We start from the raw sequence: 24,005 nt of genomic DNA on the forward strand, positions 1-24,005 counted from the left end.
CTCCTTCAAACATTGAACAATGAAGCACAGGACTAGGATGAAAACCTACAGTAGTGGGTGTCACCTTGAATACTGTTACTTAATCGTTATGTCTGCACAAGCACAAACACCTCTTTACAGGGAGATGCCAAGCATGTTACAATGCACTTTGAAGCCTGAGCGTGGACTCAAGACTCCATGTAGCTACAGCACTCTTGGAGAATCACGGAATCATAGAATCACAGAATGGCTTGCGTTGGAGGGGACCTTAAAGATTATCTTCTTCCAACCCCCCTTGCCACGGGCAGGAATACCTTCTACTAGACCAGGTTGCTCAAAGACCAATCCAGCCTGGCTTTGAACACTTTCAGGGTTGGGGCATCCACAACTTCTCTGGGCAACCTGTTCCAGTATTTCACCACTCTCATAGAGAAGATATTTTCCTAATATCTAATCTGAATACTGAAGCAAATGTAAACTCAAACAGAATTTCTTTCCCCACAGAATCAGTGTCAGAAAGAGTGTAAAAACCTGGATGAATCCTCAATTTTTCATATCTTGAAGTTATTTTTGGTGAAACACTGCAGCAGTGAAGACATACAACCTTAGCAGCAGAGATGGCTGTGGTTACAGAAATTTCCATTGTTTTAGGTAACTAGCCACACTGTTGGTCAGAATATATACACAAAAAACCCAAAACAAAACAAAACCAAAAGACTCCACTAAATTATAAACTATATAGTTTTATTTTCTCTTATTAATTCAGTGTTCTTCCATCTGAGGTTTGGTGGGGTGTTTTGGTGTTTTTGTTTTTCTTTTCAGCAAAACTTACAGCAACATGCAATAAAAAATAAAAAAATATTGTTAATTTTTTAATTAACTTTCACTTATTTTTCTGGATTCTATTCCTTGAAATTTTATGTCACAAAATTTAACAAACTTTTAAAAAACTCTCTTTGGATGTGGAACTGAGAAATACATCCGTACTGCTTATCACCTCCAATAACTACAGTTATCCTGCTTAGGTAGTATCTCAAGGACAAACTATAATAGGTTAGGAGCAGGAAGTGTAAGCACTGAAGTATGTCCGTATCAGGCTGGAGTGCGTTTGTAACAAAGAAGATTCTGTAAGAATGCAAAGGTTGCTTGAAATCTTACAGTAATAGATTTTCTTATGAGCTATCTGTAATCACCTAAAACTGATCTTATTCCAGTTACATTGGGAGAAATCCTTTCTCACAGTTGATGAGAAGGCAGGTAGCAGCAGCATACTCTTTCAACATGCATCCATGCACAGGACAGTAAGCCGATTTTGCATCCTTATGCCAACATTAGACAAAAGCCTTCCCACAGAGAAGCCATTCTGCTATATTTTTATTTCATCATGCATTAGCTAAAATTCCATGACAGTTTCTAATTCTGATGCTTCAGACCAAAGTTAACCACTTATTATGGGGAAAAAAACCTTTGCATTCTTACTTCCTAATGCCAGAATGATGGAAAAAACTTGATACTCAAAGTACAAAACTCCCTGTGGAATAATATGAGGTCCTAGTGACCTAATTTATCCCAGATAAAAGAACTCTGACCTCCACAGATCTGCACTAAGGTAAGGATTAATTTGATTTTATGAGTAAAATTGCCACAAATCTTAAATTTCAAGATGGAATGAAGCCAAGGCTAGTCAAAACCCACAGTTTCCCTTGGTTTAATGTCAAATCCTTAAGCTTCCTGTGGTTTTCATGAGAGGACACACATCAGCCTGAGATTAGAAAAAAGAAGATCCACATTTTTAGCCTTTGGTACTTTCCGCTGCGTTTTATGCCTAGAAAAAAATTCATGTTATCCTAAGGTTACATTATGAACATTTTGTAAACAATCTACTGAGAATAACCAGAGTATATATTACAAAAATAAAAATAAATAATACTATGTCCCGGGTTCAGCAGTAGCAGTCATGTTTCTCCTTCTTGGTAGCTGGTGTAGTGCAGTGTTTTGACTTTCAGCTCGGGAACAGAGCTGATAACAATGATGTTTTGGTTTGGCCAAGGGCTTTGTGAGCCTCATGCTCTGCCAGGGAGGAGGGGAAGCCAGGAGGAAGGAGAGACAGGACACCTGACCCAAACTGACCAAAGAGGTATTCCATACCACAGCACGTCATGCCCAGGATGGAACTGAGGGTTATCCGAAAGGGCTAGGACTGCAGGGTTAGAGGAGGTATCAGTCGGTTCTTGGTTGGGCTGGGGGGGGGAGGGGGGGGTATCGGTTGGCTGGTGGTGAGGTGATGTATTCTCTTCCCTTGTTATTTCCTTTATCATTATTATTATTGGTGGTAGCAGTAGTGATTTGTGTTATACCTTGGTTACTAAACTGTTCTTATCTCAGCCCGTGGGAGTTGCATTCTTTTCGATTCTCCTCTCCATCCCTCTGGGAGCAGGGGGAGGGCAAGAAGGGGGGGAATTGGGTGAATGAGTTGCCTGACTGGGTTTAAACCACGACATACTATGTTGTTTTTAATACTGTACACATTTTTTCTATATTTCTTCCAAGTACCATTTGAAATTTCTTCTTGCATGGAAGATTGTGTCTTTTAAATAAGAGAGGAAAATGCATTTTTAAACTCTAATTTGTTCATAACCATTGTCATTGATCAAAGACAAAGCTAGTTTTTAAACCATGTTCTATAATAACAATAGGAACTATAATAACATATGCTGAATGCATAAGCAAAATGCCAACGACTAAAAGATTAAGGCTTTCTCTTGACTTCATGCAAAACATTTCACAGCTGGTGTTTCAGCAGAAGCATGCTCAGTGCAAAACCTTGTTGCCAAGGAAAATGTTTCATTTTTACAGCTTTTTCTCTTTATCAGCGTTTGTTTTAGAGTACAGAAGGGTTTATGAAGAATATTTTGGTTTTAAGAGCATAGAAAAGAAACTGATCCCTTCTCAGACTTGCTCAATCTTTTTATCCCTTTAAATAAATTGCTTTCATTTTCTTTCCTAAAAGGAAAAGCACATTGGGTGCAAAAAGTCAAAGGACATCAAAATGTTCAACTTTTGTTGCTAATGGTCAAATTAATTGAATATCAGCGCAAACTAGACTTGGAAATCAGCAGTCTTCCTTTCTCCTGTTCAATTCTTCCTCCCATCTATTCCTGTGATCATCTCTATTCCAAATCCATTACAGTGCTGTTGCTCTTTCCTTGTATCCTATTTGCCTATCAAAAGGAAAGAAGATTTATTCTTTGAATCTTTTCTGAGTTGAAACTTGCTGATGGCACTTGGAAAAGAACAGAAAAAATATGTACAGTGATGCTTCAAAGTGGGGAGTGAGGTGTATTTGAGAAAGCTTCCACCCAAATTAATCTTTAGCCAGTCTTCCGCCTAGTGGTTACAGTAACAAGAGCTGTAGCTTTCAGAGCACCAACTCTTGGCCCTGTTGGTGTTAGAACTTCATTACTTTCTACCGGGTCAACATTTCACCCTGAGTTTACGGCCAAATAGTACATACACCAAAACTATATTTCCCTACATATGGAGATCTCTCAAGATTTCTGAGGTGTTTTGGTATAGAAAAAAAAATAAAAAATAGTGCTCTTCTACAGAATGCATCATATAGGTTATGTTATTCCTTGCAAGAAATTTGAACAATTACGGTGTTTGCAAGTATTTGCAGGCTGTTGTCTGGTGATGACTCTTCTGCAAGCTAACTGGCACAGAAACTCTAGATGAGACATTACAGTAGTGGGAACTTGCTAGCTCTCCCTGATTCCCTTTCAATCACAAAGAATGATTTTCTAGATGAGGTAAGTCACAGTACCGTACTTTGGAGAGGGACATTCAGTCCTTCACTGCTGCAGTTTTGGTCAGCAGAGATTCTTTGGGCCACCCAAGAAATCTTTTAGGCATGAAAGGGCCAGAAATGACAGCTGTTACACCACAGTAGCTGTTACAGCACAGGCAATGCCACAAGCTTGCTCTTGTTGCCAGTGTCAGGTTTTAACTTTTTTATTGCTTCTAGCTGCATCCAATGTCAGTGAGTCTCTTAGGCAACACGGTACCAGTGACATCTGAGAGACCAGCTTGGAGGCAGCTGTTTTAAAAAATTCAGCCTCTGGGAATTCCTATAGTTACATTCACAAATGGATCAACTTCATCATTTAGAAGATCCCAGATGCAGTGAGAGTTAATGTAATTGTAAAGAACAGCTACATGGATTAATATCTGAAGAACAAGAGAAATAGCCCATGGGAGTGAAAGAACTGCTACAAGAAGATTAAACTTGAACTAAATGCCAGAACAGAACAAAGGAGAAATATGTTCCAAACCCACATTGTGATATATAAAACACTGATCAAGAATATACCTCTAAAAATGGTTTGAATTACTACCTGTGATAAATCAAGCCGGTCCTCATATTTATAAGCCACAGCTTGGTACAGCTTCCACAACAAATACTAAATAAACCCTACAACTGTATTAGTTAACTATTATTATTGCAATATCTCTAAAATGTAGCTTACTCTCATTTTTATTACAATTCTAGATCAGGATAAGTGAAAAGTGCAGTCTTTTTATGATTTGCAGCACCCAGCCTTGTGGGAGATAAGCTACCACAGGCTCTGATCTTTAGATATACATTAATTTATTATAGTTAATAACTATACTGATGAAAATGGTGTTCACAAAGCTAAGGTTTGAATATTAGCACTATTGTGCAGACAGAGGTCATACAGGGTTCTCCATAGACCCTTTCAGTGCCTCTTAATCCATACTTAATCCCCTTACTTTTACAGGCCTACAGTTTTCACACATTGCTCTGCCAACATACATACATCAATCCTGGTCTATGAAGTGTCCCCTGTGATTCCTGTTCCACACCTTTCTTTAGCAGAAAAATGGATGTCATTCTTAATGGCATAGTGAAATCTGTAATGTACATAAACTGCATCCAGGGGATCATATTGAAGCCATTAAAATGTTTTTCAGTATGGGTCCTAATGCAGAATTGGAGCACTAATTTCTAAAGTGCATATAGATGATTTACACTTTAGCCCCCACTTTTAGCTGTGATTTTATTATTTGTTTGCTCTGTAACTTTCATCTATTTCCTAGACCCTTGAGCATTCAGAAAGTCTTGGCAACATAACTGCTTTCAAACATACTGTGTCTGGCTGACAGCTCTGAAGTGTTCAGAATATACCTTCATTATCCAAACTGGAATTAATTGGTTCTTTGCAGCACTGATTATATTAATATGAAATAGGCTATTATACAGTAGGAATACAGCATTTAAAAACCCTGTGGAATGGACACAATGCTCACTAGCTCCATATTGATTTCTCTAAGCAGGAATTATGATCAAAAACTAATTTCAAGCTGAGTTAAGTTTCAGTAAGACTGAATAAAGCTTTCCATTAGTTCAACTACTACACACCAAAGAGTGAGATAACATTCACAGAATGGCAAATTCTTCTGAATGATTTCTAAATCACTGAGATTCTCTTAAAAACAGCTGGTAGGATTTACTGATATGCATTCAAGAAAACCTCGAAGCTTGGTGCAGCACTTCAAAGTGATTATTTTGCTACTTAAAGCTGGGAACTTCGATTTTTATTACTTCTTGTTAGTGAAATAGGTGGAAAAATACAGATATTATGTGGCTTTCTTTGCATGTGTGTATTCTTTCTTCTGCATAAGAATTAAGAGATTTGAAATATTTGGAATATCTAAATTAAATATGCAATTAAAAAAGAAAAAAGTAATTTTTCTTACTGTTGAAGTCTGGCAATTAATTCAATGACTTCACTATATCCTTAAAGGATTCTGAGTGTGAAGAACAAACACCTCTGGAGACGGGTTTTGAAACATTGCATAAATCATGATCTCTTGAAATAGTGGATATAAACTGTTTTGATGGTTCACTGAAAAACGTTTCAGTGGCCATTTGGTTTAAGAAATGCTATTTTCCTCCTTTTCTATTTGTCTTGGATAGAACATGTAAGGACTGGGAAATTGATTAGTGGTTTAGGAGAACCTGCAAGAAGAAATCAAAGAGGAGAGAAAGGTTTCTCTCAATCATCACATGCAATTTCTCTCAATCACCACAAGAGCCATGATACGATACATTTGTCTTTGACATTTTTGCATCAAATATTTCCAGCATTTGCAATAGCATGATCTTATTGTCAATAAATATCAGTATATATAAAGTACAGTGTGTGGTCATGGGAACAAAACCCTGTAATGGCTAGACAGAGTTGATCTTAATACAGAAATGTTCAGGGTAAAATCTGCAATTATGTGACAGTAATCATACCACAAAAAAGGTACTGTAAAATATAAAAATGTAAAATATCTCCTCAATCAATTTCTCCTTTGGACAAAATTTATTTATTCTTCTGAGGTAAAGATAGCATAGCAAGACTTTTGATTTTTGCTGTAAACAAGCCTGCTCCTAGTCAGAACATGTTAGTCTTTCATCAATAGCTCTCTTTCAGTCTTTGGATGAATTAATGTATCTACAGAAAGATAAGTAGATTTTATTTATCTAAATCCTACATGTGCAAATTATTATACTCTTAATTATGCTTAAAACATCATTATTTTTTACAGCTTCCCCAGAAGGGAAGGTGGAGAGGGAGGTGCTGAGCTTTTCACCCTGGGATCCAGTGATAGAACACATGGGAATGGTTCAAAGCTGCTGGGAGGTTTAGACTGGACATTAGGAATAATTTATTTACTGTGGGTGTGGTCAAACACTGGAACACGCTTCCTAGAGTGGTGGTCAATGCCTCAAGCCTGTCAGTTTTTAAAAGAGATTCAGACGATGCCCTTAACAGCAGTCTTTAACATTTAGTGAGCCCTGAATTCATCAGGAAGTTGGACTACATGATCAGTGTAGGTCCCTTTCAACAGAAATATTCTGTTCTATTCCATTCCATTCCACTCTGTAGGTCTGTTGGTGATGTTCTTAATATATCCATATTTTTTTATGTATTAAAAATATCATTATATGAATGTAATTGTTTATGTGTATTACTAACAGACTCACTCTAGCTCATTTAACTCATAAAAGATAAAGACTTAAGAAGCAGCAGAAAGTAAGATTCTTTATATTGCCTGTCAGAAAACTCATTCTTCCCTAGGGACATAAGATGTGCCTTTAGCTGGAGAATGGCCTTTTCTGGTGGAATGAATAAAAGCTGGTTAAGAGAAAAAAGTGTTTAAAAAAACCAACCCCAAACCATCCCAAATAAAAAAAAAATCCCAAGTAAACCCCACCCCCAAAACCCTCAAACCCTAGGAAACAGCAAATAACAGTTTATAAAATCCTTAGTGAGATGGGGGAAAGCTATTGGGCAAGTTAATTGTGAAGTTGCTATCACAGCTCTTTGTGCTATTTCAAGTCTACTGTCTGTACAATCGCTGCTATTGAGCTGATCAATGGAAAAGTGAAAACAGGCCAGAAGGGACCACTGTAGAATCTAATCTGATTGCCTCTGCACATGGTATACAATTTTATGTTGATATTCCTTGACACAGACTCTTGTGCACTGTTTACTGAACTGAGAGGAAAGTAAGGTGACTCTGAGGACCTGGAAATTTTGGGAGGCACTGAAATTAATAAATTTACGATAGTAATTAGAAGTTGCTTCTAGGCACAAAAGGAATAAAGGTCTGAAATATCTTCCAATAGAAAAGAATAGTGAGAACAAACCCCTCTCCCGAGCCATCTGTAGTCAGTGTAATGTGACATTATGAATTACATGCATAAGGCACTATGAAATAATTGCCTGCTTTTATGGGAATTGGATTTACTGACCTTGGAGGTTCTTGTGAGTCTTATATTCCATGTCTGTCTTTTTGATGACAACAGTGGTAAGGGTTCTGATGCCTTCTGTCCTTCTCTGAGGCTGAAACTCAATTTATCTTCATTACACAATCATCTAACCCTAACGCTTGATCTAATTTTTTTTACTTCACTCTAGACTGAGTTTTCATGTATTCATCTCTTTTTATTGTTTTTATTTGTGCTTTAGCAAAGGTTTTCTAATAAATTCCATGTTTATCACATAAGATTTTTATGGTTTTAAACTCAAAGTAGAATTTTAGTTTAATAATATTTGAGTCAAACTTCTAAACTCACACAGACCAAGTAGATTCAGAATCATACATAAGAGATTTCTTCATTCCTATTTTAACACAAGGTATTATGACAACAGGTGAGCACTTGGCAAAACTAGAAACTTTATTTTACAGCTATGTGCATTTTAATGAAGTCTGAAACACAAAACTAATATGATACGATGGAAGGGTTTTATATAGTAACTGCTGTGTCATATTGGTAGCACAGTAGCAGCTAAGTAAATATAGATGCTTAATGGAGTATACTGCTAGAGCATTGTATATCAAACTAATGGCCCTATTTATAACTTGCATTAGATTTTCCATTGTCTTCTGTTAAGACCAGAGGCTACTTTTTTTAAGCTGATATGGAGTGTTCTTTTTTTTTACCTTCTTCTCTCAGTCCCAAGATTAAGCACCACATTCTGAGCTGTCATAAATCATTATCACCTTTCTGAAGGCAATGAAGCAATTCCAATTTGCGCTAACTTAAGATTTGTCCAAACAAAACGAAGAATTCGATCCCTATAGGGAAGTAGGTACATAACTTCTCTGACTACAGTGGTAGATGGGAGTATGAGAACATTTTAGGATTTAAGCAGAGGTAGCTTATTTGTACAACTAAGTTCTCTAATTAGTGGTGAAAACTTATTTCCATATATTAGGGAAAGCTGTCCTTGTAGGATCATACACAAATTCCTAGGCTATAAAAGATAGTATGCTTGCAATTATAAATGAGTCACTTTCCAATATTAACAGTAAAAAGAAAAAAAAAAATCCTGAGTTTTAAACTCCAGAAAATTGTCTATGCACAGTATTCACATTGTGTATGCACTTAAAAAGCCATGCCTAGCAGCAGCACAATTTAATAATTCATTATATGGTACTATTACAGTACTATTTTCTCCCATTTGAAAGAAGCTAGGTAGCAGCATTTGAAATTCCATGTGATATAAATGATCAAGAATATTTCATATGTAACGAAAAAACACACAGATAGTTCTGGACTCTTACTTGACTTCATACAATTTCTCCCTTCACATAACAAATTTACTGAATAATTAAAATGGGTTTATAGTCTCTTAATGACGGCATGAAATCCCAGGGTCATTTATCCACAATCAAACAATGTGACCTTTACATAAACTTGAAGTCACAATGACTGCAGATCAGCTTATGGCATCATTGTACATAGTAGCAGATGTTTGTAATTGTACTTGTTCCACCACCTCTCTAATGACGTGCAATTGTCTTGAGGGAGAAGCAAAAAGCCAACTTAATTTGAGGATTGAAAAAGTGTTTGTTTGAACAAATTAAGAGAAGATAGACAAATCAGACAGCAGGAGATCTCTAAATAAGGCAAACCTTTAAGGACGAATTAGTTTAACTATATATTTCATTAAGCTTGCAAAAAAATATGGCTGCCAATAGTGCATAATGCTATGAATTAATGTATCTATTCACGTTTTGGCTTTTTCACCTCAATCGATATTAACTTAATATTAAGTCAACATAAATCTAGCTGCTATTCTCAAATGTGTTTCATAGCCACTTCTCTGCAATGAAGGATGCTTTCGTTTTATGCTTCACATAGCACAAAGGGACACATTAGCATCACATCTTCCTCATTTCACTTCACCTCCCAGCATTGTTACCATTGTGATGGCCTTTTATCCTATTTTCAGTGATACACAGCCTATAATTTTGCTCATGGACCACAGGCAATGGAAAACACATCAAGTTAAAAGCAATTTTGACACTGACTTTTAAGAAAGGAAAAGAAAGTGAGAAGGGAGAAGTTAAAAGAAAACCTTTAAAGAATTCCATTAGCATTTTTAATTCTAAGATTACAGAAAGGTTGTTTCGTAAAAAAATATAAAAATATTGGTATATAGGGTAGCAAAATATCTCTTTATAGAGTTACATTCTGATATAATTTAAATTCAGTGCTTTTAAAATCGCATTTCATTTTTCCCCCTTGCTGGTAACTTTTCTCCAATAGTCTCTGTTAGCATATTAGGGTTGATTGAGAACCAGATTCATAACTGTATGTAACCTCCTATTTTGATTTCTTACCAAGCTGAATTTTGAAAATGGGCAATCTATTTTTCTGAGCCTTGCAAATTGAACAGCCCTCTCTACATCTTGTTGACTGTACAGTATAATCTTGCAAGGCAGCAAATGTCATAAATTCCATATAGCTGCATTTCACCTATAAGGGTTTCTGAGGACTGGGAATTCCATGTGAAACTTTCCTGCCCTCAGAAATATTTTCTCCTGCAATTTCTTTTGAATTTAGGAATTAGCTGGCAACTTTTTTTCTTTTCTTTTTTTTTAAATATCAAAAGTCAAACAAATGTTTGAGAGAGAACAGCTGTGGAGAAGCTTTTTAAACCCAAAAACTGCTGACAGACTCTCTAAGATTGTTCCTCAAATATTAAATGGCCTTCTATCAAATGGTTTACATATCTCCTTCCCACCTCTTACTCCTACAAATATATGTATCTAAAGTTCATGTGCACACAACACATGCACTCAGACACAAACCTATAGTTTCAGTTAACATTCTCCAAGGCTTTTTTACATTCTGTGTTGATATTTACATAAGAGAGAAAAAGCTATGAAACAGAAGTCTAGAAAGGCTCCAGACACTGAATTAGTGTCAGCCTAGCACGTGAAAGCTATGACTCCTTAAGCACATCTCCTCTGTTGCACTTAAACCTTTTCACAATGACTAAATCACTCTTTCAAATACATTTTTATACTCAGTATCTTTAATACATGAGTAAAAATACAACAAATAAGAATAATTTAATGTACCTTCTGCAAGAATAAGAAGTCATCAAGGACATCAGCTCCTTTTTACAGTGGCAAAACAGACTCCTTCTTCCAGTAACGCATAATTCAATCCACTGATAAAAGTGATCCAATGCATTTGATTTTATACCTGTGCCAGGCTTGGACCGATCATTTATAAAGCAAGCCTATAGTTGTTAAAAAGGACATTGAATTCTTATTTGTCTTTAAGCCATTTGAGTGTTTGAGCATTGTAGTGAGTTCACAAATAGTCCATCATTTCCACACAGTGAACCTACCTGCATTAAGGCACAAACCTAGTACAGCGCATAAATATGACTTTGACTTTGACCACATCAGTTGACTCTTTGAATGCATCTTCAACAGGTCTGGTTATAGAATAAGATTTTTCCTGAAGTTTGCACCTCTAATTTCCATTGAACTACCTGAGCTATAAACAAAGACAACAATAAGCAGAGAATGTCCAACAGCTGCATGCAGTGCTGTTGTTCTTGAGAGGTATTTTAACTTTCTTCAAATGTAAGGGCAACATATCACTCAAAGTCCATATTTTCATCTAATCTCAGCACTTTAGACTTGTGGATGCTGGTATGCCAGAAAAAAAAATTCCTCTTTTGGCTCAAGGTGCTCATCAGACATCTGGAACTACTTCCCTCGTCTCATCCATTATATAAATGAGATGTGCCATTCGTTATGTTTCATCTACTGATACTAATACATTAATGTGGAAGTTACAGTTTGAGCCTTTGAGAAGGAATTGGCTTCACATCACTCACTGGCTTGAGATCATATCCCATTACTTTTAATGGCTTTGTGGCATTTAAGGTCACTTGACCTTTAATACAACAGATTTCTGTGATGTCAGTAAAATGGTAGTTGCCCCTCCTGATTTCCTTATCTTTCTTCTTTTCTTCCCAATAAATTATAGTATTTCAGACCACTGCATACATCATTTGTTCTATAAAACTAATTTCTTAATTTATCTTTTGCTTTAATTCATAGAATCATAGAATAGTTAGGGTTGGAAAGGGCCTTAAGATCTTCATGCCTTTTTACTGTTTGAGAATAAAATAGTTGGAAACTTCTTACTCTATCCTAATGTAGGAGGAAAGCAAGATTTAAAATGCCAGGGAATTTGTTAACAGAATTAGCAAGATTTAGATAGGAGCAGAAAAAACAGTTCTGTTCAGTATTTCAACTGTCTTTGATATCTGATATATGAGACAAAATCAGCCTGGTAATATCATATCTGTGTAAACAGTCCTTAGTCACTCAAGTGAGTAAGCTGAAATCAATGTGTAAATGAGCATTATGGCTCTGTCCTTGAAAATCATAGCTTGAAAGTGCTGCAAAATTAGTCACTTTTATAACTATGAACTACCTTGCAGGATTAGCCCTGTCAGCACAGGACAGCAGACTTTGCTGAAAAAAGTAGGTATATTCCAATCCAGTACCATTTAACTTTTTTAAAGAAGACTTAATACATGTTAAGGATTTAATATGCTTGCTCACTATTCCAAATCGTCTACAGTATAAAAGAGGAAAGAAAAATATGGAGGGCAATTAAAAACTGTCATTTAACATGGATAATTTAAACATTATTTTCCCATATTAAAAAAGTGCTTGCCAAATTCCAAATGGAAACGAACTTTAAATGCAATATAAGCTTTCAGTGAGCTTTATGCAGAGAACTATCTGACTAGAAAATTAACCAAATTGTTTTTTTAAGTTATGAAAATGTATTGCAATCAGTCAAGAAAAGTAAAACATGCAGTTGTATTGAGCAAGGCAAACATGCATGCTATTAATAAACAATTTCAAAACTGCAATTTTTTTCTTATTCTAGTAACCCTTGGGTACCTAAGCAATCCCAGGCTCTTGAGCACGACTAATTAAATGAGAGGGGACAACAAGATGGGATTCCAATAACTATTTATTTGAAGATAATATGCTTGATAAAATATCTCAGTTCATCATTTTATCATCAGGCACATTTAATAAAAATATATTTAATAATTTTCAAAATAAAGGCACTAGCTGCATCTAAATTTGTCCATTCTAAGGTTAGTTCATCAGATCGTAAATGATCACATGTAATAATGTTTGGGGATTAGAAGAGGTATAAATATTATTTTCCTCCTTTGGGTTATTACATTTTCTTGTTACATATCTGTATTTCCCATCTTGAAACAAACTGTGATGTTTTGCCTCAAAGTAAAATGGAGACAAAAATTTATTAACAGACATTTATTTTCATTTTTAGTTTACCACACAAAATGAGAATGATAGAAATAAATTCTGCAAGAAATTATCTCCTTTCACATCCTGTAACAAAATCTCCTCACTGATATAAACAACTGTAAACAGATTCGGAAAAACTCCAGGAACAAACTTGCCAAAAAGTTTTCAAGTTGACAAGCAGGTATTCTTTATTGCGGTACCAGGAGACACGGGGGATAGCTCCTCCCAACGTGTATCCCTGTATTGCTACACAAGCCGTCCTTATATAGTCACTGGGCATACATATATAGTCATGAGGCTATGCATGAATTACATCATTTTCTAGAAAGATTCCCGCGTTAATACAAAAATGTGATGGTGGTCTTTGAGGGTCGTTTACTTCTTTCAACAATCTTCATAACTTCTGGCAGTCTTTGAAGCACCAGCTTAATTAACATTACAGACATAGCAATCATCCTGTCCTTCTACTTATCAGTTTAATTGCGCCCATAGAATCATAGAACAGTTAGGGTTGGAAAGGACCTTAAGATCATCTAGTTCCAAACCCCCTGCCATGGGCAGGGACACCTCACACTAAACCCTGTCACCCAAGGCTCTGTCCAACCTGGCCTTGAACACCACCAGGGATGGAGCATTCACAACTTCCCTGGACAACCCATTCCAGTGCCTTACCATCCTCACAGGAAAGAACTTCTTCCTTATATCCAATCTAAACTTCCCCTGTTTAAGTCTGAACCCATTATCCTATCACTACAGTCCCTAATGAAGAGTCCATCCCCACCACCCCTATAGCCTGCATTCAGATACTGGAAGGCTGCTATGAGGTCTCCAAGCAGCCTTCTCTTCTCCAGGCTCAACAGCCCCAAATTCCTCAGTCTGTCTTCATACAGTAGGTGCTCCTGTCCCCTAATCATCCTCGTGGCCCTCCTCTGGACTTGTTCCAACAGTTCCATGTCCTTTTTATGTTGAGGACACCAGAACTACACACAATACTCCAAGTGAGTTCTCATGAGAGTAGAGGGGCAGGATCACTTCATTTGACCTGCTTCGACCTGGACATCTGCTAGTCCCAGATACTTCCCATCCCCAGGTCCTGTTTTTCTTAAATCTTTTGTACTAAGGTGATAAGGACCTAACCCTATATCAACTACAAGTGTTTACCTTCACGCACCTCAGTTATCTTACATTACAAAGCCAGCAAACTTAATGTTACTTAGAACTGTATTTACAAAGGTTTATATTCCATTTTGTGCTTTTGTGCTTCCTTGTCTCAAAACAAGCCACACAATGAGATTATTCTTTAGGACTAGCTCCCTTCTGCCCTATAGTTAATTTAAGGATGCTGGCATTTTTTGTTTATTCAGCACACCCATATTTCTTTACACCAATCTTCACTTCAACAGGGAGAGAGAGACTAGCAAACATACTTGTTCTTGTTTGGTAAAGAAGGGTTTTCTTGAATTTTAGCTCTGCTACTCTTTATCTGCTTTTTCACAGTATCGCTGCACATTGTTATTTTCATGCTTTCTGAAATCAGTCACAAGGGTGGCATTTAGCTTCATGGCTAAAGTATCAAATTCAGTATTGTTCTTTACTCAGCATATGCTATTTAGAGTTTGTTTGTGTGGCAGTATATGATATGCACTTGCTACCTGCAGCAATATCTAGTTACAAACACAGTTCTCCTCCCACAGAGTGCTGGAGACTTTTGAGCAAACTATAACACTGGCATCAAATGAGCTTGCAAAATTTAAAGCAGAATTTGTTTCAGAGTTTTGCAAGGGAAAAATGATGCTGGTTTTATTGCTGTTGTTTGTGATGTTATTCACTGATGCTAAATTTCATGTATGAAAAGCCACTGGTACAAATTACCAGTTTAATTAGAATTGCAAAGATATCTTGTAATTATGCTCTTATTATAGTCAGCTGCAAAAATCTGCTACAGATCCAAAAGAAATAAGAAATAAAGTAAAAACAAACTATTTTAAATAGATTCTTCGCAGCTTTCATATTAAACTTAAAATATATTGATTAATTCTTGACTGGAACATTTTATAGAACAACATACGCATAAAATCAGAAGATTACCAAATACCACTGCACGACTGGAAAGAAGCAGGCTAGTAACACATTAGTTTCAAAGCATGCTAACTTGCTCAGAACTAAGCTAATAGCTTTGAATTTCTGCAGCAAGTGCAGTTTGCAAAGTCAGATTAATCTCATTGGGTTCAAGCCTGTATTGTACTTGTTAACAAAGACAAACATTTATTAATTCAGATTCAGCTTTTAAGTTAGGTATAAGAGCCAGATATTTAAGAGCTTGGACATTATTTCAGCTGTGTAAAAGGAATCAGCTTTTCCATTCTGCAATATACTGTGAATAGATTGCACCTGTGCCAGTAACCATAGTGGGTACAGGAAATAAAAGCATGATTTTGTACATCCCAGCTGTGTACCCCAGTTTTCTACCTGCTTGCTGTGCAGGATGGGCTGTTTTGGTCTGTATTAGAAGTAGAGAATCAAGTATCAGCATCCTTTGAATCTTGAGCATTCTCCATGCCAAAATGTGGGTTTGTCTCCAAACCCTGGATAGTGGGCTGAGAGTAATGCTTAAAAGTGACCTAGACAGTCAGAAGCAGGCTGCGTTGGTTCTTCAGGTAAGTAAGTGAATTATTTTTTAGTATTTCTGTATATTTATTTGTTCTGTCAGGTTATAAACAATATCCAGCAATAAGACATAGAGGAGGCATTACAATATCTGTATTTCTGAAATCATGGTATGATTTTAGTTATCTGTGTTAATAGATTTGAATGAAAATTCACAATTTTTTCAACACCAGTTACAGATAAGAAGGGTTTTGTCTATTTTGAAGGATTAATGAAAAGCAATTTTATAGCAGGAAAATTAAAACTCTTGTAAATTTTAAAGCAGTCTTTAAATTTTGTAAAGAATCCAGATTTTTTTTCTATATGCATGATGATGGTAGAAATACTCAATTTAAAAACAAAATGAAAAAAAGAAATTGTGCAAGTATGAGTATGAAGATCTCTGAAGAATTATTCTGAATTGCTGATTGTACATAAAGACAGACTAGATAAGGAAAGAGGTCTGTGAATCAAACAAATACTGAAGAAGGTCCTAACCTCTGCCTGCAAGCTGAGAATCAATGAAACTGGGCTGTGTGTCTACACAGCAGCTTATGGTCAGATTTTGAAAAACCACCAGAGAGTATGTACTGGACTTAAGAAAACACTCTGAAATCATACTGATGTCTTTCTGGATGGATGGGGCGAAGCAGGTTTTACATTTTCACAGCTATCTGTCTGCTCAGAACAGTGCTATGCTTAAACCATGGTGAAAGGGTCTCTACTTTCTGAAAATATGTGTCTCTAACTTGGTTTTGGCTCTCATCTTGGTTTTCTAACTTAAGTACAGATTTCTAATGAGGTTGACATATGTTGTAATTGGTGCACTTTCTACTAATAAGAATTGCTAAATCTGTCTGGTCTTCTTCCAGAAACCAATTTTTAAAGAAACTTCTGACGAAACAACTCATGGTTCATGGAGCAGAACCTCTGTAGAGAGAAGGACAGGGTTGGCTTCTCTTTCCAGAGAAAACAGTCTTTCAAAGTCATTTGTTAAGGAATCATCTGGGAGATGTCTCTTACTGCAAAAACACAGGTGTTGGATCTGAAAATTAATTCTGTGGCTTTGTTTGTTACCTTCTGGAATGGAATTAAGCTAGTGCCCTGAAGACAGCTCTCTGTAAAAAATAGTCTGTTTTCTTATTTGCTGGTATGTTCTTCCCTCATCAACATCCACACAGTGTGAAAATTAAGCATGTCCTCTTGCTTCAGTAATGCTGAAATTCACTGATGTTCCTGCTTTTATGGAGTTGCAGGTGAAGATCTGGGTGTCTAGAAATCTCTGGCAGACATACCAGTTCCTCTTCACCTTTTGCTCAAACAAAGCAATGTATACAATATAAAGGCAATTTCAAATGTCTGCATTGTGTTAATCAACATCAGTACACATCCCAGCAGCTTAAGCAAATAATTTTTTCAGTACATGACTCATTGTTGCAGGTGAGCAGTGCCTGAGAATGTAGTGTCAGAACTGCCCCGAGACAGATAGCTGCAGAGAATGCCCCTACTTTGAAAATACCTCATTCTCATTCTCCTTCTTTGCAAACAGTACTAAACTGAATCTTATTAGCAGCATAAAATCCAGACAGGGAATTTTAAGCTGCTGACATTGTGGCATTGAATATACAGAGATCAGCAGCAAGATGCCAGCAGCAATCTGAAGCAACCTTCACTAGTACTGCCCCCTCCTCCCCATCTAATAACTTCAGATCATCATCAGATGTGCAACCTCCCAAGGTTATTGAATAACAATCCTATTTCTACTAATAGTAGGTACTTCTGGTTCTCTTATAATTAGTCACCATGGAGTTTCTATAAAGGTTATTGGGTTCAAAGTTACTGCTGTGATTTGTTTTAAGGAGGAAGGAAAACACACACATACACACACACACACACACACATACACACATAAAGAAGCAGAAATTATCCTTCTACCACTCATTAGCAATAGTCACAGTTACCTCCGGCGTTTTCTGTCTACACTGAGGGCCTTTTATGCTCTGCATCCTCTGAGTGATTGTGCTGGGAGAGGCTGGGACCTGAACATCTGCAGCTCCCCTAAAGCCAGTTAAGTCAGTTCACTCTGTATGATCTGCAATGGCCACCTAACTTAAACACAACAGATATTCCTGGGTCTAGTGGGGAAAACATTAAATATTTCCTCCAGCAGACAATGTGACAGTGCTACCTGCTGCGGGTGTGCAAGCTTGTTCTGTCAATGATGTAAATTGCAAATAGCTGGTGAGAGCAGAGGTCCTCCTTAACCAGTGGTGATATTTCTCATTTACTTGATTTTAAATAAAAGTTTCACAACTTTGTCTGGTGATTCAACAATGGTGGGGTCAGCAAGCTGGCATGACATCAGATTGATGCCATCTGATTTTAGACTTCTCCCTAAAGGTCAAAGGCATGAAGCGTGAATAGATAAACAGGCTCATCAATGATATCTTTTATTTTCTGGGCTGATGATCAATAATTCAGATTGCTAGCACACTGTGGGGTGTGGCTAAAAAAGACATGTTTTAATACCCATAAAGACAGCTGTATCTGCAATGTGGGAAGCTTAAATTTTAGTTTAAATATTTTTGAGGATGAATACTGAAATGACAGATTCCATAGTGATTTACTGAACAGTGAGCACTGAAAACCATAGCCAAAGCCACACAGACCAGGTTTGGGTCACAACTGGTCTATTCTCTCACTGCTGAAGAAAAGCAGAGCTCCGTTCTGGCACTCTATAGAAATCTGACAAAAAATGTTCTGGCTGGGGGAATATATGCAGGGCTGCAATAATAAGCGCTCTGCAGTCTCAGGGATGTGTGCTTTCTTTGAATGCTCAGATCCATGTAAACATACCAGCATCCGTCTGCCACTGCCTTCACATTCACCAATGACTGCCTCACTTGCATTTTAATACAGAGATCCTCTGCAGAATTTGCCTAGGAAGCACATAGAGTTCAATTAATCTCTCTTTTGGTCCTTCCAAAGTCTCAGAGAGAACCAGAAAGTAAAATTTATGGCTGAACATCAGGAAACACACAAGGTCTTTTTTCTAATCAGGTAAGGCTCAGTGTTTTCAACATTTTCTGTTTGCCATGTGGATAAACATGAAGTTATCCAAGCACTAACAATGCATAGCTCTGGAATAATGTCATTTGTTTCCTAAAACAACCTTAAACAACCACATGTTTTCCCTGTAGATAAGTCAAGTTCTTTTTTCCTGTAGTATTTCATTACTAACGAGACAATTTCTTCCCTAAACAGTAAAAATTAAACTGTTAGTATGCACTGTAAAATTCTCATCTCACTTTTGCTAAGCTAAACAAGCATATTTACAATTCTCAAATGGAAAGCTTAATAAATCCACTCCCAGCAACCTATATATTTCTGTCATTTCAGACACAAACTTCTTTTCTCATTGCCTAAATCTACATTTTTGTTTCAAAGGCTGCTATTTTGTATTCAGTTCCAGTATGCTCATCTATTATTTCCCCTATCGCATTGTTATCAGATGTTCTGCAGGTTGACGGTTACTGTCCTGTGCCAAGAAAAAATGAAGTCAGCACAGTTACATATGCTTTTTCCGTGGCTAGCATGCATGATATCATCCTAATCGGTGTATCATTCAACTGTCTTCTTACCTCATTTCCAGGCTAGATTTAAGATAGTTTTAAAACACAAAATTGTTGTGTTTGATATTCTGTTCTTTAGCTCAGAAATAATTCTAAAAGTTACATATTGCTGAGGCTACTTGTGATTCATCAAACCAATGTTCATGCTACCAGCAAATGACCTGGGTCCTGTGAATGGAAATAAAAAGTAGAAAGAAGACATCTTGATTTTAAGTGATACTGGAAAGATAAAATTTGTGAATAAAACTTGAGGGAAACTTGCTATTAGTATGCATTATTGCTTTAGTATTCAGAAACATTTTCATTTTGTATTTCATCATCTTAGACAACGTTTCTGGATTTCTTCATCTTTCTTTAATTCCTTTTATTTTTTGTCACTGGGTGAATTTTTTTTTTTTTTCTCTGACATGACAATGCAGTGTTCTGACATGCTAATATATGTCTACAGTTCTTCTGCAGGAAGAAATAACAGATTTGTGCATCTTCAGGTATGCATAATTATTTTACTAATTTTAAATACATAATTTAGGCCAGAAATGTTACATAATTTAGCTCTATATGTCTATTTTGTATTTCTATATTAATTTTGCGTGTATATATACACAGACTGTGATCTTTGAACAATACTATTTTGGGATTCATGGTGTTTATCGCTATGTATGTGATTAGAAACTTGATGGGTTTTTTTTGTGTTTTTTTTTTAATTAAATTGTATGCTACATACTGTCTGGAAGCTAAAAGGCATTATGGAAACATTTAGTAATTTGAATACCAAAATAGACTTATTTATTGTCAGTAATAAAAGTTAGAAGATAATAAAAAAAAAACCCAACAAAAAATAAACATTCTAAAGCTTTCACTAAAACAAGACTTTTTTTGTTTGTTTTTAAAAACAAAATTACTGGTATTAAGAAGAATATGTATCAACTCTGCTATATTTTCTGTGCATACTAGCAGAGAAGGCAAAATATCTGGGAGTATTATTTCTGCTCATTCTCCTACAGAGAAATGACTAAGTTTTTTTCATTCAAAAAACTATTTAGATTTTGAAAAATCTTGGAATGAAGATGGTAAAAAAGTAGCAAGGGGAGTAGAGAAATTAGAAGTTTTAATCTTCAATTCAAAGCAGCTCCGGTCTGAAATTCTTAACCTATTAGTTGTAATTTTAGATAAACAGTAAAGACTAAACCTTTCAGAATTATCAGTTTATTTCATTTTATTGATGAAGTAATTTGATAGCTTACTTTTTCCTTAGTATTTTTGTTTGTCTTTGATTTCATTGTGTAATTCAATATGAAAGGACATGAACAGCATTAGAAACGTGGAGTATACTTCTCATTCTGCTCTAAAATTAAATTTCACTTTTGCATGTGTATAACCTGAGTAGAAACCTACCTCTGCTAAACTTCTTTCCTTCAACAGTGCAAGTACTTCTCTACTATTCTGTCCAAAATAGTAATTAATTAGGCATACATCTAAAGACCAGTTTAATAAACATGCAGAAGCGTGGGTGTCCTTATATATTAGGAATCATATCCCACATTTAATAGAATTAGAGCGACAGTATATGTTACCACATGATTACTTGCTAATGTTACCATTACTCTTAAGGTATAAATAAATATGCATCATAGTGGAATGATGGAAGCTGCACCTACTGAATTTAAACTTATCACTGTTTATAACTTTCATAACTGAGTATGTCAGTCAAAATTAGTTTGAATATGTGAATCCTGTCTCTGTTAAAAATCCTTATTAAGTAGTTTTTGAAAACACCCCAGAATTTTGCTGTTTTGTTGTTGTGATTTCTTTTAATAATAGTTTTCTCTGATAAATAGCCATGGGAAATTAACATTTTCTAGCCTGAATGGCAATAGCATAATTTTTATTTGTGGATAAAGAACACTAAAGGAAGAACTAAAAAAAGGAGGAAGCTGCAAAAAGTGTCTACTGGACAAGCATGGGAAAGGTTTGGGTTTTTTTTTTTTGGTTTACTTTTTCTGTGAATTAAAATAAGAATTTAATTTTGAAAATCACAAACTATTTCCTATAAATTAACAGAATACTGCTGTTAACACACTGTTTTTTAAGAATTTTTAAGTTCTGAAATTTAAATTAGAATCATAGAATAGTTAGGGCTGGAAAAGACCTTAAGATCACCTAGTTCCAAGCCCCCTGCCATGGGCAGGGACACCTCCCACTAAACCATGTCATTCAAAGCACTGTCCAACCTGGCCTTGAGCACCGCCAGGGATGGAGCATTCACAACTTCCTTGGGCAACCCATTCCAGTGCCTCACCACCCTTACAGTAAATTCTTAAACTAAGTTCAAATAAAGTTTTAAATTAAAAAGAAAAATGAAATTCAGCTTTAAAACAGTGAATCTTTCTGAAATGGAGCATTAAAAATTTTAAATATTGACATAGAAACTTCAGATATTGCACGTTTTTCCCCATTTTTCAGAATAAATAGTCAATAATTTTTTCTTCAAGATCACTTTCTGTTTAAAAGGGTGTAGAGGATTTCTAAGAAAAGACTGATCAAAACTTTGCCGTATACATTTGTGGGCAATGCAGGCTGGAAGACAGAGGGGAGATTCCCCCCCTTTCCTCCTTTAGTGCTATCAGGGCCCTCATGGCACCCATAGGGACAACAGCCCTGGTGATCCCCCAGGACCTTCTGGGCACCCATTTTGGGTGAGACTACACTAGACTAGATGGGAAAAAACATAAGGAAGTGGAACAGTATTACTTGTGCACAAACTCTATCCTTTGCCCTCAGACACAGAAAATGGGCTTTAGCCTATTTTATTTATTACTGTAATATTAGCCGTAGGCACCTCAGGGACTATTTCTTGCAGACTATTTCTTTTGGGCACTTTGCAGACTAAGTAATACCAAGTGCGTTGAAGTCAGATGACAGTTATTTGGTCTAGGTGACTTTCAAGACAACAGTGAAAAACCTTACAGCTTCAAGTCTGAGACCTCTCTTCTGGGACAGAGCACTAGTTAATTAAAAAAAAAAAAAATACAAAAGAAGAAACACCTCTTGCTATTTAAGATTCATCAGCATGTGTAGTTTTCCTGACTTCACTTTTGGCATAGAAGTCAGGATGCTCTTCTGTAGTCTCTCATGTAGGCTATAGATTACAGCACGAGGTTGTACTGAAAGTGGAAATCAAAGAGCAGCACAGATCTTTGCTTTGTCATGGACTTTGCCCACCAGGAACACACATGAAGATACATGGGCTTACTATGGGAGAGTGGAAAAAAATGTATTTGTTATTCCACAGCTACTCTGATCAAATGCACTTCCGAAGACTGAGCAATGGCAATGAACTCCTGCTGTCATAATCCCTGGAAAACACTTTCAAGCAAACTGCAGCTTTGCAGGAGCTTCTTTATTAGACACTTAACTGCTTGTAAATATTTTCCTACTGAAACCCCTCCTCTAATGATTGTAATATGAAACAGTTTTTATTTGACAATGCAGAACTGCAGAGAGGCAATGGTTGGCATGAATCTTACTGTACTAATAATGTTTATCAGCATGTTCTATTGCACTATGATTGTGCATTTTTGAGAATTTATCCCAAACTGGGTGACATTTGCTACTGTTCTAAGCCTACAGCAATCCATATGATGTGACAGTGTTTGCTTGCCTAAGATCTTTAGAGAGGTTTGGCCGCCACTTGTTTCAAGATATGACTGCTGTACTGGGGGGAAAGAGGAGATAAAGGAGAATGTATAAGAGATTTTTATTATTAATTCAGTTCTTCAGCCATGTAAGTAAGAGATCAGAAGTGACAAAAAGTACATTTTCATATATGTTTTACGTATACTTACTATAAAATCAGCACTTGCTATTGTTTTTTCTGTTTTCCCCTCAATCCTAATCAAACCTTTACAAAATTCTGGCCTTATTCTATGTCAGTCGTCTGGCAGATAGTACTTATAAATAGTGAAAGGCAAAGAACATGAGGTAAAAAGTAGGGGGGTACTCCAACACAAGGCAATATATTCTGGGAATAAATAGAATCTTATGTTCTGATATTGAGATAAGAAGTTGAATTTTTAAGACTTCTCATTGAACATTTTTTCAATAGTAGAAATTTTGATGTTGAGAGTACATTTTTATGGTGCTAATACCCAGAAAAATCCTGACAAATATTCAGTGTTTAACTATAGTGTTTAACTTAAGCATGACATAATTACATTCCTACAGACAGTGAACAGGCATCTTTAGAATTTGAAACAACCTTTGGAATCACTTTGCATAAGACAAGTGAATCAATGGTTCCTCCACTGGTGGCTGCTGAAGGTGTGTTAAATGCTAAAATATAAATGAGGTACATTGGATTATTAGTCCTTACAGTCTTTCCTGGTGGAATAGTAGGCTAATCTGCTTATCCTCTCAGGCTCTCTCTGCACTAATTATGGTAGTAAAGCCTGCTTTTAAGCACTTGTTTTCATACTACTTTTCCTAATTTCTTTGTTCAATAAAGAAATCAAAATCAAGATTTGCTGCATTGTGATCTATGCTTCACATCAAATTATTTAA

At 36.1% G+C, this 24,005-nt stretch overlaps 1 protein-coding gene and 2 long non-coding RNA genes across 3 annotated transcripts in view; 2 read left to right on the top strand and 1 right to left on the bottom strand.

Annotated features, from left to right (window-relative positions):
- The window catches only part of LOC134174243 (uncharacterized), a 346,091-nt gene that overhangs the window by 155,517 nt on the left and 166,569 nt on the right, over positions 1 to 24,005 (bottom strand). The gene's annotated exons all lie outside the window — the stretch shown is intronic.
- Positions 2,032 to 24,005, top strand: part of LOC134174268 (uncharacterized) — a 33,504-nt gene continuing 11,530 nt past the window's right edge. Inside the window, exon 1 of the long non-coding RNA XR_009968584.1 lies at positions 2,032 to 2,116. This is a non-coding gene — a long non-coding RNA (uncharacterized LOC134174268). The remainder of the gene's footprint in view (positions 2,117 to 24,005) is intronic.
- LOC134173418 (uncharacterized) lies at positions 16,689 to 23,962 on the top strand. Its single transcript, XR_009968244.1, has 2 exons — positions 16,689 to 16,827; positions 22,584 to 23,962. It is a non-coding gene; the product is annotated as an uncharacterized LOC134173418 (long non-coding RNA).

Source organism: Pezoporus occidentalis, unplaced genomic scaffold, assembly GCF_034315485.1.
Source record: "Pezoporus occidentalis ecotype Australia unplaced genomic scaffold, CSIRO_AGI_Poc_V1 ctg115, whole genome shotgun sequence".
Classification (NCBI taxonomy): Eukaryota; Metazoa; Chordata; class Aves; order Psittaciformes; family Psittacidae; genus Pezoporus; species Pezoporus occidentalis.